The sequence below is a fragment of the Calliopsis andreniformis genome, unplaced genomic scaffold, assembly GCF_051401765.1.
Source record: "Calliopsis andreniformis isolate RMS-2024a unplaced genomic scaffold, iyCalAndr_principal scaffold0018, whole genome shotgun sequence".
NCBI lineage: Eukaryota > Metazoa > Arthropoda > Insecta > Hymenoptera > Andrenidae > Calliopsis > Calliopsis andreniformis.
In genome coordinates, this window is record NW_027480430.1 from 10655056 (window position 1) to 10669779 (window position 14724).

Sequence of the window (14724 nt, forward strand, 5' to 3'; positions counted from 1 at the left end):
TTATGGCATAAGAAGTCAACGCCAGAAGCATAAAATACAATATAAGTACAACACTTTTTCCATCGTATAAAATGAATAATTGCAAACATTGCGAAAGTAATGGTCATTTCTACGTTCCGGGCAACCTAGGCGTCACTCTAGTGCGTTGCTCCAACACATCTAATAGCTACGGCCTTAGACGTCAACGACAGAAGCATAAAATACAATAAAGGTGCAACAGCTTTTCCATCGTGTAAAACGAATAATTGCAACCAGTGTGAAAGTTATTGTCTTTCCCACTTTCCGGGCAACCTAGGCTTCACCCTAGGGCGTTGCTCCAACAGATTGAATAGTTAGGACCTTAGAAGTCAATGCCCGAAGCATAAAATGCAATAAAAATACAACAGTTTTTCCATCATGTAACAGGAATAATTGCAACCAGTTTGAAAGTGATGGTCATTTCTACGTTCCTGGCAACCTAGGCTTCACTCTAGGGCATTGCTCCACCAGATGGAATAGTTTGTGCCTTAGAAGTCAACGCCAGAAGCATAAAATACAATATAAATACAACAGTTTTTCCATTGTAAAAAACGAATAATTGCTACCAGTGTGAATGTTATATTCATTTCTACGTTCCGGGCAACCTAGGCTTCACTCTAGGGCGTTGCTCCACCAGATCGAGAAGTTAGGGCCTAAGAAGTCAACGCCAGAAGCATAAAATACAAAATAAATATAACAGTTTTTCCATCGTATAAAACGAATAATAGCAACCAGTGTGAATGTTCTGGTCATTTCTACGTTCCGGGCAACTTAGGCTTCACTCTAGGGCGTTGCTCCACTAGATCGAATAGTTAGTGCCTTAGAAGTCAACGCCAGAAGCATAAAATACAATATAAATACAACAGTTTTTCCATCGCATAAAAGGATTAATTGCAACCAGTTTGAAAGTGATGGTCATTTCTACGTTCCGAACAACCTAGGCTTCACTCTAGGGTGTTGCTCCGCCAGATAGAATAGTTAGGGCCTTAGAAGTCAACGCCAGAAGCATAAAACTCAATAAAAATACAACAGTTTTTCCATCGTATAAAAGGATTAATTGCAACCAGTTTGAAAGTGATGGTCATTTCTACGTTCCGGGCAACCTAGGCTTCACTCTAGGGCGTTGACCCAACAGATTGAATAGTTAGGGCCTAAGAAGTGAACGCCAGAAGCATAAAATACAATATAAATATAACAGTTGTTCCATCGTATAGAACGAATAATAGCAACCAGTGTGAAAGTTATGGTCATTTCTACGTTCCGGGCAACCTAGGCTTCACCCTAGGGCGCTGCTCCACCAGATCGAATAGCTAGTGCCCTAGAAGTCAGCGCCAGAAGCATAAAATACAATATAAATACAACAGTTTTTCATCGTATAAAACGAATAATTGCAACAAGTATGATGGTTATGGTCATTTCTACTTTCCGGGCAACCTAGGCTTCACCCTAGGGCGTTGTTCCAACAGATTGAATAGTTAGGGCCTTAGAAGTCAACGCCCGAAGCATGAAATACAATATAAATAGAACAGTTGTTCCATCGTATAAAACGAATAATTGCTATCAGTGTGAAACTTATGGTAATTTCTACGTTCCGGGCAACCTCGGTTTCACTCTAGGGCGTTGCTCCACCACATCGAATAGCTACGGCCTTAGAAGTCAACGCTAGAAGCATAAAATACAATAAAAATGCAACAGTTTTTCCATCGTATAGCATGAATAATTGCAACCGGTGTGAATGTTATTTTCATTTCTACGTTCCGGGCAACCTAGACTTGACTGTATGGTATTGCTCCACCAGATCGAATAGGTAGGGCCATAGAAGTAAACGCACGAAGCATAAAATACAAAATAAATAGAACAGTTTTTCCATTGTAAAAAACGAATAATTGTTACCAGTGTGAATGTTATGTTCATTTCTACGTTCCGGGCAACCTAGGCTTCACTCTAGGGCGTTGCTCCACCAGATCGAGAAGTTAGGGCCTAAGAAGTCAACGCCAGAAGCATAAAATACAAAATAAATATAACAGTTTTTCCATCGTATAAAACGAATAATAGCAACCAGTGTGAATGTTCTGGTCATTTCTACGTTCCGGGCAACTTAGGCTTCACTCTAGGGCGTTGCTCCACTAGATCGAATAGTTAGTGCCTTAGAAGTCAACGCCAGAAGCATAAAATACAATATAAATACAACAGTTTTTCCATCGTATAAAACGAATAATTGCAACCAGTATGGTAGTTAACGTCATTTCTACTTTCCGGCCAACCTAGGCTTCACCCTAGGGCGTTGCTCCAACAGATTGAATAGTTAGGGCCTTAGAAGTCAACGCCGGAAGCATAAAATTCAATAAAAATACAACAGTTTTTCCATCGTATAAAAGGATTAATTGCAACCAGTTTGAAAGTGATGGTCATTTCTACGTTCCGGGCAACCTAGGCTTCACTCTAGGGTGTTGCTCCGCCAGATCGAATAGTTAGGGCCTTAGAAGTCAACGCCAGAATCATAAAATACAATAAAGATGCAACAGCTTTTCCATCGGATAAAACGAATAATTTCAACCAGTGTGAATGTTATGGTCATTTCTACATTCCGAGCAACCTAGGCTTCGCTCTAGGGCGTTGACCCAACAGATTGAATAGTTAGGGCCTAAGAAGTGAACGCCAGAAGCATAAAATACAATATAAATACAACAGTTTTTCCATCATATAAAACGAATAATTGCAACCGGTATGAAAGTTATGGTCATTTCTACTTTCCGGCAACCTAGGCTTCACCTTCGGGCGTTGCTCCAACAGATCGAATACTTAGGGCCTTAGAAGTCAACGGCCGAAGCATAAAATACAAAATAAATAGAACTGTTTTTCCATCGTATAAAACGAATAATTGCTACCGGTGTGAAAGTTATTTCCATTTCTACGTTCCGGGCAACCTAGGCTTCACCCTTGGGCGTTGTTCCACCAGATGGAATAGTTATGGCATAAGAAGTCAACGCCATAAGCATAAAATACAATATAAATACAACAGTTTTTCCATCGCATAAAACGAATAATTGAAACCAGTATGGAAGTTAACGTCATTTCTACTTTCCGGGCAACCTAGGCTTCACCCTAGGGCGTTGCTCCAACAGATTGAATAGTTAGGGCCTTAGAAGTCAATGCCCGAAGCATAAAATGCAATAAAAATACAACAGTTTTTCCATCATATAAGCGGAATAATTGCAACCAGTTTGAAAGTGATGGTCATTTCTACGTTCCGGGCAACCTCGGTTTCACTCTAGGGCGTTGCTCCACCAGATCGAATAGTTAGTGCCTTAGAAGTCAACGCCAGAAGCATAAAAAACAATATAAATACAACAGTTTTTCCATCGTATAAAACGAATAATTGCAACCAGTATGAAGGTTAACGTCATTTCTACTTTCCGGGCAACCTAGGCTTCACCCTAGGGCGTTGCTCCAACAGATTGAATAGTTAGGGCCTTAGAAGTCAACGCCGGAAGCATAAAATTCAATAAAAATACAACAGTTTTTCCATCGTATAAAAGGATTAATTGCAACCAGTTTGAAAGTGATGGTCATTTCTACGTTCCGGGCAACCTAGGCTTCACTCTAGGGTGTTGCTCTGCCAGATCGAATAGTTAGGGCCTTAGAAGTCAACGCCAGAAGCATAAAATACAATAAAGATGCAACAGCTTTTCCATCGTATAAAACGAATAATTGCAACCAGTATGAAAGTTATGGTCATTTCTACTTTCCGGCAACCTAGGCTTCACCCTCGGGCGTTGCTCCAACAGATCGAATACTTAGGGCCTTAGAAGTCAACGGCCGAAGCATAAAATACAATATAAATATAACAGTTGTTCCATCGTATAGAACGAATAATAGCAACCAGTGTGAAAGTTATGGTCATTTCTACGTTCCGGGCAACCTAGGCTTCACCCTAGGGCGCTGCTCCACCAGATCGAATAGCTAGTGCCCTAGAAGTCAGCGCCAGAAGCATAAAATACAATATAAATACAACAGTTTATCATCGTATAAAACGAATAATTGCAACAAGTATGATAGTTATGGTCATTTCTACTTTCCGGGCAACCTAGGCTTCACCCTAGGGCGTTGTTCCAACAGATTGAATAGTTAGGGCCTTAGAAGTCAACGCCCGAAGCATGAAATACAATATAAATAGAACAGTTGTTCCATCGTATAAAACGAATAATTGCTATCAGTGTGAAACTTATGGTAATTTCTACGTTCCGGGCAACCTCGGTTTCACTCTAGGGCGTTGCTCCACCACATCGAATAGCTACGGCCTTAGAAGTCAACGCTAGAAGCATAAAATACAATAAAAATGCAACAGTTTTTCCATCGTATAGCATGAATAATTGCAACCGGTGTGAATGTTATTTTCATTTCTACGTTCCGGGCAACCTAGACTTGACTGTATGGTATTGCTCCACCAGATCGAATAGGTAGGGCCATAGAAGTAAACGCACGAAGCATAAAATACAAAATAAATAGAACAGTTTTTCCATTGTAAAAAACGAATAATTGCTACCAGTGTGAATGTTATGTTCATTTCTACGTTCCGGGCAACCTAGGCTTCACTCTAGGGCGTTGCTCCACCAGATCGAGAAGTTAGGGCCTAAGAAGTCAACGCCAGAAGCATAAAATACAAAATAAATATAACAGTTTTTCCATCGTATAAAACGAATAATAGCAACCAGTGTGAATGTTCTGGTCATTTCTACGTTCCGGGCAACTTAGGCTTCACTCTAGGGCGTTGCTCCACTAGATCGAATAGTTAGTGCCTTAGAAGTCAACGCCAGAAGCATAAAATACAATATAAATACAACAGTTTTTCCATCGTATAAAACGAATAATTGCAACCAGTATGGTAGTTAACGTCATTTCTACTTTCCGGCCAACCTAGGCTTCACCCTAGGGCGTTGCTCCAACAGATTGAATAGTTAGGGCCTTAGAAGTCAACGCCGGAAGCATAAAATTCAATAAAAATACAACAGTTTTTCCATCGTATAAAAGGATTAATTGCAACCAGTTTGAAAGTGATGGTCATTTCTACGTTCCGGGCAACCTAGGCTTCACTCTAGGGTGTTGCTCCGCCAGATCGAATAGTTAGGGCCTTAGAAGTCAACGCCAGAATCATAAAATACAATAAAGATGCAACAGCTTTTCCATCGGATAAAACGAATAATTTCAACCAGTGTGAATGTTATGGTCATTTCTACATTCCGAGCAACCTAGGCTTCGCTCTAGGGCGTTGACCCAACAGATTGAATAGTTAGGGCCTAAGAAGTGAACGCCAGAAGCATAAAATACAATATAAATACAACAGTTTTTCCATCATATAAAACGAATAATTGCAACCGGTATGAAAGTTATGGTCATTTCTACTTTCCGGCAACCTAGGCTTCACCTTCGGGCGTTGCTCCAACAGATCGAATACTTAGGGCCTTAGAAGTCAACGGCCGAAGCATAAAATACAAAATAAATAGAACTGTTTTTCCATCGTATAAAACGAATAATTGCTACCGGTGTGAAAGTTATTTCCATTTCTACGTTCCGGGCAACCTAGGCTTCACCCTTGGGCGTTGTTCCACCAGATGGAATAGTTATGGCATAAGAAGTCAACGCCATAAGCATAAAATACAATATAAATACAACAGTTTTTCCATCGCATAAAACGAATAATTGAAACCAGTATGGAAGTTAACGTCATTTCTACTTTCCGGGCAACCTAGGCTTCACCCTAGGGCGTTGCTCCAACAGATTGAATAGTTAGGGCCTTAGAAGTCAATGCCCGAAGCATAAAATGCAATAAAAATACAACAGTTTTTCCATCATATAACCGGAATAATTGCAACCAGTTTGAAAGTGATGGTCATTTCTACGTTCCGGGCAACCTCGGTTTCACTCTAGGGCGTTGCTCCACCAGATCGAATAGTTAGTGCCTTAGAAGTCAACGCCAGAAGCATAAAAAACAATATAAATACAACAGTTTTTCCATCGTATAAAACGAATAATTGCAACCAGTATGAAGGTTAACGTCATTTCTACTTTCCGGGCAACCTAGGCTTCACCCTAGGGCGTTGCTCCAACAGATTGAATAGTTAGGGCCTTAGAAGTCAACGCCGGAAGCATAAAATTCAATAAAAATACAACAGTTTTTCCATCGTATAAAAGGATTAATTGCAACCAGTTTGAAAGTGATGGTCATTTCTACGTTCCGGGCAACCTAGGCTTCACTCTAGGGTGTTGCTCTGCCAGATCGAATAGTTAGGGCCTTAGAAGTCAACGCCAGAAGCATAAAATACAATAAAGATGCAACAGCTTTTCCATCGTATAAAACGAATAAATTCAACCAGTGTGAATGTTATGGTCATTTCTACATTCCGTGCAACCTAGGCTTCACTCTAGGGCGTTGACCCAACAGATTGAACAGTTAGGGCCTTAGAAGTCAACGCCCGATGCATAAAATACAATATAAATACAACAGTCTTTCCATCGTATAAAACGAATAATTGCAACCAGTATGAAAGTTATGGTCATTTCTACTTTCCGGCAACCTAGGCTTCACCCTCGGGCGTTGCTCCAACAGATCGAATACTTAGGGCCTTAGAAGTCAACGGCCGAAGCATAAAATACAAAATAAATAGAACTGTTTTTCCATCGTATAAAACGAATAATTGCAACCAGTATGAAGGGTAACGTCATTTCTACTTTCCGGGCAACCTAGGCTTCACCCTAGGGCGTTGCTCCAACAGATTGAATAGTTAGGGCCATAGAAGTCAACGCCGGAAGCATAAAATTCAATAAAAATACAACAGTTTTTCCATCGTATGAAAGGATTAATTGCAACCAGTTTGAAAGTGATGGTCATTTCTACGTTCCGGGCAACCTAGGCTTCACTCTAGGGTGTTGCTCCGCCAGATCGAATAGTTAGGGCCTTAGAAGTCAACGCCAGAAGCATAAAATACAATAAAGATGCAACAGCTTTTCCATCGTATAAAACGAATAAATTCAACCAGTGTGAATGTTATGGTCATTTCTACGTTCCGGGCAACCTCGGTTTCTCTCTAGCGCGTTGCTCCACCAGATCGAATAGTTAGTGCCTTAGAAGTCAACGCCAGAAGCATAAAAAACAATATAAATACAACAGTTTTTCCATCGTATAAAACGAATAATTGCAACCAGTATGAAGGTTAACGTCATTTCTACTTTCCGGGCAACCTAGGCTTCACCCTAGGGCGTTGCTCCAACAGATTGAATAGTTAGGGCCATAGAAGTCAACGCCGGAAGCATAAAATTCAATAAAAATACAACAGTTTTTCCATCGTATAAAAGGATTAATTGCAACCAGTTTGAAAGTGATGGTCATTTCTACGTTCCGGGTAACCTAGGCTTCACTCTAGGGTGTTGCTCCGCCAGATCGAATAGTTAGGGCCTTAGAAGTCAACGCCGGAAGCATAAAATTCAATAAAAATACAACAGTTTTTCCATCGTATAAAAGGATTAATTGCAACCAGTTTGAAAGTGATGGTCATTTCTACGTTCCGCGCAACCTAGGCTTCACTCTAGGGTGTTGCTCCGCCAGATCGAATAGTTAGGGCCTTAGAAGTCAACGCCAGAAGCATAAAATTCAATAAAAATACAACAGTTTTTCCATCGTATAAAAGGATTAATTGCAACCAGTTTGAAAGTGATGGTCATTTCTACGTTCCGGGCAACCTAGGCTTCACTCTAGGGCGTTGACCCAACAGATTGAATAGTTAGGGCCTAAGAAGTGAACGCCAGAAGCATAAAATACAATATAAATACAACAGTTTTTCCATCATATAAAACGTATAATTGCAACCAGTATGAAAGCTATGATCATTTCTACTTTACGGGCTACCTAGGCTACACCCTAGGGCGTTGCTCGTACAGCTTGAATAGTTACGGCCTTAGAACTCATTGCCCGAAGCATAAAATGCAATAAAAATACAACAGTTTTTCCATCATATAGCAGGAATATTTGCAACCAGTTTGAAAGTGATGGTAATTTCTACGTTCCGGGCAACCTAGGCTTCACTCTAGGGTGTTGCTCCGCCAGATCGAATAGTTAGGGCCTTAGAAGTCAACGCCAGAAGCATGAAGTACAATATAAATACAACAGTTTTTCCATCGTATAAAACGAATAATTGCAACCTGTATGGAAGTTAACGTCATTTCTACTTTCCGGGCAACCTAGGCTTCACCCTACGGCGTTGCTCCAACAGATTGAATAGTTAGGGCCTTAGAAGTCAATGCCCGAAGCATAAAATGCAATAAAAATACAACAGTTTTTCCATCATATAACCGGAATAATTGCAACCAGTTTGAAAGTGATGGTCATTTCTACGTTCCGGGCAACCTCGGTTTCTCTCTAGGGCGTTGCTCCACCAGATCGAATAGTTAGTGCCTTAGAAGTCAACGCCAGAAGCATAAAAAACAATATAAATACAACAGTTTTTCCATCGTATAAAACGAATAATTGCAACCAGTATGAAGGTTAACGTCATTTCTACTTTCCGGGCAACCTAGGCTTCACCCTAGGGCGTTGCTCCAACAGATTGAATAGTTAGGGCCATAGAAGTCAACGCCGGAAGCATAAAATTCAATAAAAATACAACAGTTTTTCCATCGTATAAAAGGATTAATTGCAACCAGTTTGAAAGTGATGGTCATTTCTACGTTCCGGGCAACCTAGGCTTCACTCTAGGGTGTTGCTCCGCCAGATCGAATAGTTAGGGCCTTAGAAGTCAACGCCAGAAGCATAAAATACAATAAAGATGCAACAGCTTTTCCATCGTATAAAACGAATAATTTCAACCAGTGTGAATGTTATGGTCATTTCTACATTCCGTGCAACCTAGGCTTCACTCTAGGGCGTTGACCCAACAGATTGAATATTTAGGGCCTAAGAAGTGAACGCCAGAAGCATAAAATACAATATAAATACATCAGTTTTTCCATCATATAAAACGTATAATTGCAACCAGTATGAAAGCTATGATCATTTCTACTTTACGGGCTACCTAGGCTACACCCTAGGGCGTTGCTCGTACAGCTTGAATAGTTAGGGCCTTAGAAGTCAATGCCCGAAGCATAAAATGCAATAAAAATACAACAGTTTTTCCATCATATAAGCGGAATAATTGCAACCAGTTTGAAAGTGATGGTCATTTCTACGTTCCGGGCAACCTCGGTTTCTCTCTAGGGCGTTGCTCCACCAGATCGAATAGTTAGTGCCTTAGAAGTCAACGCCAGAAGCATAAAAAACAATATAAATACAACAGTTTTTCCATCGTATAAAACGAATAATTGCAACCAGTATGAAGGTTAACGTCATTTCTACTTTCCGGGCAACCTAGGCTTCACCCTAGGGCGTTGCTCCAACAGATTGAATAGTTAGGGCCTTAGAAGTCAACGCCGGAAGCATAAAATTCAATAAAAATACAACAGTTTTTCCATCGTATAAAAGGATTAATTGCAACCAGTTTGAAAGTGATGGTCATTTCTACGTTCCGGGCAACCTAGGCTTCACTCTAGGGTGTTGCTCTGCCAGATCGAATAGTTAGGGCCTTAGAAGTCAACGCCAGAAGCATAAAATACAATAAAGATGCAACAGCTTTTCCATCGTATAAAACGAATAAATTCAACCAGTGTGAATGTTATGGTCATTTCTACATTCCGTGCAACCTAGGCTTCACTCTAGGGCGTTGACCCAACAGATTGAACAGTTATGGCCTTAGAAGTCAACGCCCGATGCATAAAATACAATATAAATACAACAGTCTTTCCATCGTATAAAACGAATAATTGCAACCCGTATGAAAGTTATGGTCATTTCTACTTTCCGGCAACCTAGGCTTCACCCTCGGGCGTTGCTCCAACAGATCGAATACTTAGGGCCTTAGAAGTCAACGGCCGAAGCATAAAATACAAAATAAATAGAACTGTTTTTCCATCGTATAAAACGAATAATTGCTACCGGTGTGAAAGTTATTTCCATTTCTACGTTCCGGGCAACCTAGGCTTCACACTTGGGCGTTGTTCCACCAGATGGAATAGTTATGGCATAAGAAGTCAACGCCAGAAGCATAAAATACAATATAAGTACAACACTTTTTCCATCGTATAAAATGAATAATTGCAAACATTGCGAAAGTAATGGTCATTTCTACGTTCCGGGCAACCTAGGCGTCACTCTAGTGCGTTGCTCCAACACATCTAATAGCTACGGCCTTAGACGTCAACGACAGAAGCATTAAATACAATAAAGGTGCAACGGCTTTTCCATCGTATAAAACGAATAATTGCAACCAGTGTGAAAGTTAATGTCTTTCCCACTTACCGGGCAACCTAGGCTTCACCCTAGGGCGTTGCTCCAACAGACTGAATAGTTAGGACCTTAGAAGTCAATGCCCGAAGCATAAAATGCAATAAAAATACAACAGTTTTTCCATCATATAACAGGAATAATTGCAACCAGTTTGATAGTGATGGTCATTTCTACGTTCCTGGCAACCTAGGCTTCACTCTAGGGCATTGCTCCACCAGATGGAATAGTTTGTTCCTTAGAAGTCAACGCCAGAAGCATAAAACACAATATAAATACAACAGTTTTTCCATCGTATAAAACGAATAATAGCAACCAGTGTGAAAGTTATGGTCATTTCTATGTTCCGGGCAACATAGGCTTCACCCCAGGGCGTTGTGCCACCAGATCGAATAGTTAGGGCCTAAGAACTGAACGCCAGCAGCATAAAATACAATATAAATACAACAGTTTTTCCATCATATAAAACGAATAATTGCAACCAGTATGAAAGTTATGGTCATTTCTACGTTCCGGGCAACCTAGGCTTCACTCTATGGCGTTCTTCCACCACATCGAATAGCAACGGCCTCAGAAGTCGACGCCTGAAGCATAAAATGCAATAAAAATACAACCGTCTTTCCATCCTATAACAGGAATAATTGCAACCCGTGTGAAAGTGATGGTCATTTGTACGTTCCAGGCAACCTAGGCTTCACTCTAGGGCGTTGTTCCACCAGATCGAATTGTTAGGCCCTAAGAAGTCAACGCCAGAAGCATAAGGTACAATATAAATATAACAGTTGTTCCATCGTATAGAACGAATAATAGCAACCAGTGTGAAAGTTATGGTCATTTCTACGTTCCGGGCAACCTAGGCTTCACCCTAGGGCGCTGCTCCACCAGATCGAATAGTTAGTGCCCTAGAAGTCAGCGCCAGAAGCATAAAATACAATATAAATACAACAGTTTTTCATCGTATAAAACGAATAATTGCAACAAGTATGATAGTTATGGTCATTTCTACTTTCCGGGCAACCTAGGCTTCACCCTAGGGCGTTGCTCCACCAGATCGAGAAGTTAGGGCCTAAGAAGTCAACGCCAGAAGCATAAAATACAAAATAAATATAACAGTTTTTCCATCGTATAAAACGAATAATAGCAACCAGTGTGAATGTTCTGGTCATTTCTACGTTCCGGGCAACTTAGGCTTCACTCTAGGGCATTGCTCCACTAGATCGAATAGTTAGTGCCTTAGAAGTCAACGCCAGAAGCATAAAATACAATATAAATACAACAGTTTTTCCATCGTATAAAACGAATAATTGCAACCAGTATGGTAGTTAACGTCATTTGTACTTTCTGGCCAACCTAGGCTTCACCCTAGGGCGTTGCTCCAACAGATTGAATAGTTAGGGCCTTAGAAGTCAATTGTCGAAGCATAAAATGCAATAAAAATACAAAAGTTTTTCCATCATATAACCGGAATAATTGCAACCAGTTTGAAAGTGATGGTCATTTCTACGTTCCGGGCAACCTAGGCTTCACCCTAGGGCGCTGCTCCAACAGATTGAATAGTTAGGACCTTAGAAGTCAATGCCCGAAGCATAAAATGCAATAAAAATACAACAGTTTTTCCAGCATATAACAGGAATAATTGCAACCAGTTTGAAGGTGATGGTCATTTCTACGTTCCTGGCAACCTAGGCTTCACTCTAGGGTATTGCTCCACCAGATGGAATAGTTTGTGCCTTAGAAGTCAACGCCAGTAGCATAAAATACAATATAAATACAACAGTTTTTCCATCGTATAAAACGAATAATAGCAACCAGTGTGAAAGTTATGGTCATTTCTATGTTCCGGGCAACATAGGCTTCACCCCAGGGCGTTGTGCCACCAGATCGAATAGTTAGGGCCTAAGAACTGAACGCCAGCAGCATAACATACAATATAAATACAACAGTTTTTCCATCATATAAAACGAATAATTGCCACCAGTATGAAAATTATGGTCATTTCTACGTTCCGGGCAACCTAGGCTTCACTCTATGGCGTTCTTCCATCACATCGAATAGCTACGGCCTCAGAAGTCGACGCCTGAAGCATAAAATACAATAAAAACACAACCGTCTTTCCATCCTATAACAGGAATAATTGCAACCCGTGTGAAAGTGATGGTCATTTCTACGTTCCGGGCAACCTAGGCTTCACTCTAGGGTGTTGCTCCGCCAGATCGAATAGTTAGGGCCTTAGAAGTCGACGCCAGAAGCATAAAATACAATATAGATGCAACAGTTTTTCCATCGCATAAAACGAATAATTTCAACCAGTGTGAATATTATGGTCATTTCTACATTCCGAGCAACCTAGGCTTCACTCTAGGGCATTGACCCAACTGATTGAATAGTTAGGGCCTTAGAAGTCAACGCCCGATGCATAAAATACAATATAAATACAACAGTTTTTCCATCGTTTAAAACGAATAATTGCAACAAGTATGATAGTTATGGTCATTTCTACTTTCTGGGCAACCTAGGCTTCACCTTAGGGCGTTGTTCCAACAGATTTTAATAGTTAGGGCCTTAGAAGTCAACGCCCGAAGCATGAAATACAAAATAAATAGAACAGTTGTTCCATCGTATAAAACGAATAATTGCTATCAGTGTGAAAGTTATGGTAATTTCTACGTTCCGGGCAACCTCGGTTTCACTCTAGGGCGTCGCTCCAACAGATCGCATAGCTAGGGACTTAGAATTCAACGCCATAAGAATAAAATACAATATGAGTACAACAGTTTTTCCATCGTATAAAATGAATAATTGGAAACATTGTGAAAGTAATGGTCATTTCTACGTTCCAGGCAAACTAGGGGTCACTCTAGGGCGTTACTCCACCACATCTAATAGCTACGGCCTTAGAAGTCAACGCCAGAAGCATATAATACAATATAAATACAACACCTTTTCCAGCGTATAAAATGAATAATAGCAAACAGTGTGAAAGTAATGGTCATTTCTACGTTCCGGGCAACCTAGGCTTCACTCTAGGGCGTTGCTCCACCAGATCGAATAGTTAGGGCCTTAGAAGTCAACGCCCGAAGCAAAAAATACAAAATAAATAGAACAGTTTTTCCATTGTATAAAACGAATAATTGCTACCAGTGTGAAAGTTATGGTCATTTCTACGTTCCGGGCAACCTAGGCTTCACTCTAGGGCGTTGTTCCACCAGATCCAGAAGTTAGGGCCTTAGAAGTCAACGCCCGATGCATAAAATACAATATAAATACAACAGTTTTTCCATCGTATAAAACGAATAATTGCAACCAGTATGAAACTTATGGTCATTTCTACTTTCCGGCAACCTAGGCTTCACCCTCGGGCGTAGCTCCAACAGATCGAATACTTAGGGCCTTAGAAGTCAACGGCCGAAGCATAAAATACAAAATAAATAGAACTGCTTTTCCATCGTATAAAACGAATAATTGCTACCGGTGTGAAAGTTATTTCCATTTCTACGTTCCGGGCAACCTAGGCTTCACCCTAGGGCGCTGCTCCACCAGATCGAATAGTTAGGGACTCAGAAGTCAACGCCAGAAGCATAAAATGCAATAAAGATGCAGCAGTTTTTCCATCGTATAACAGGAATAATTGCAACCAGTATGAAAGTAATGGTCAGTTCTACGTTCCGGGCAAACTAGGTTTCACTCTAGGGCGTTGCTCCACCAGATCGAATAGTTAGGGCCTAAGAAATCAACGCCAGAAACATAAAATACGATATAAATACCACAGGTTTTCCGTCGTATAAAACGAGTAATTGCAACCAGTGTGAAAGTTATGGTCATTTCTACGTTCCGGGCAACCTAGGCTTCACTCTGGGGCGTTGCTCCACCAGATCGAATAGATAGGGCCTTAGAAGTCAACGCCAGAAGCATAAAATACAATAAAGATGCAACAGTTTTTCCATCGTATAACAGGAATAATTGCAACCAGTGTGAAGGTAATGGTATGACCTACGTTCCGAGCAAGCTTGGCTTCACCCTAGCGTGTTGCTAAACCAGATCGAATAGTTAGGGCCTTAGAAGTCAACGCCCGAAGCATAAAATACAAAATAAATAGAACAGTTTTTCCATTGTATAATACTAATAATAGCAACCAGTGTGAAAGTTATGGTCATTTCTACGTTCCGGGCAACCTAGGCCTCACTCTAGGGCGTTGCACCAACAGATCGAATAGTTAGGGCCTTAGAAGTCAACGCCCGAAGCATAAACTACAAAATAAATAGAACAGTTTTTCCAGTGTATAAAACGAATAATTGCTACCAGTGTGAAAGTTATGGTCACTTCTACGTGCCGGGCAA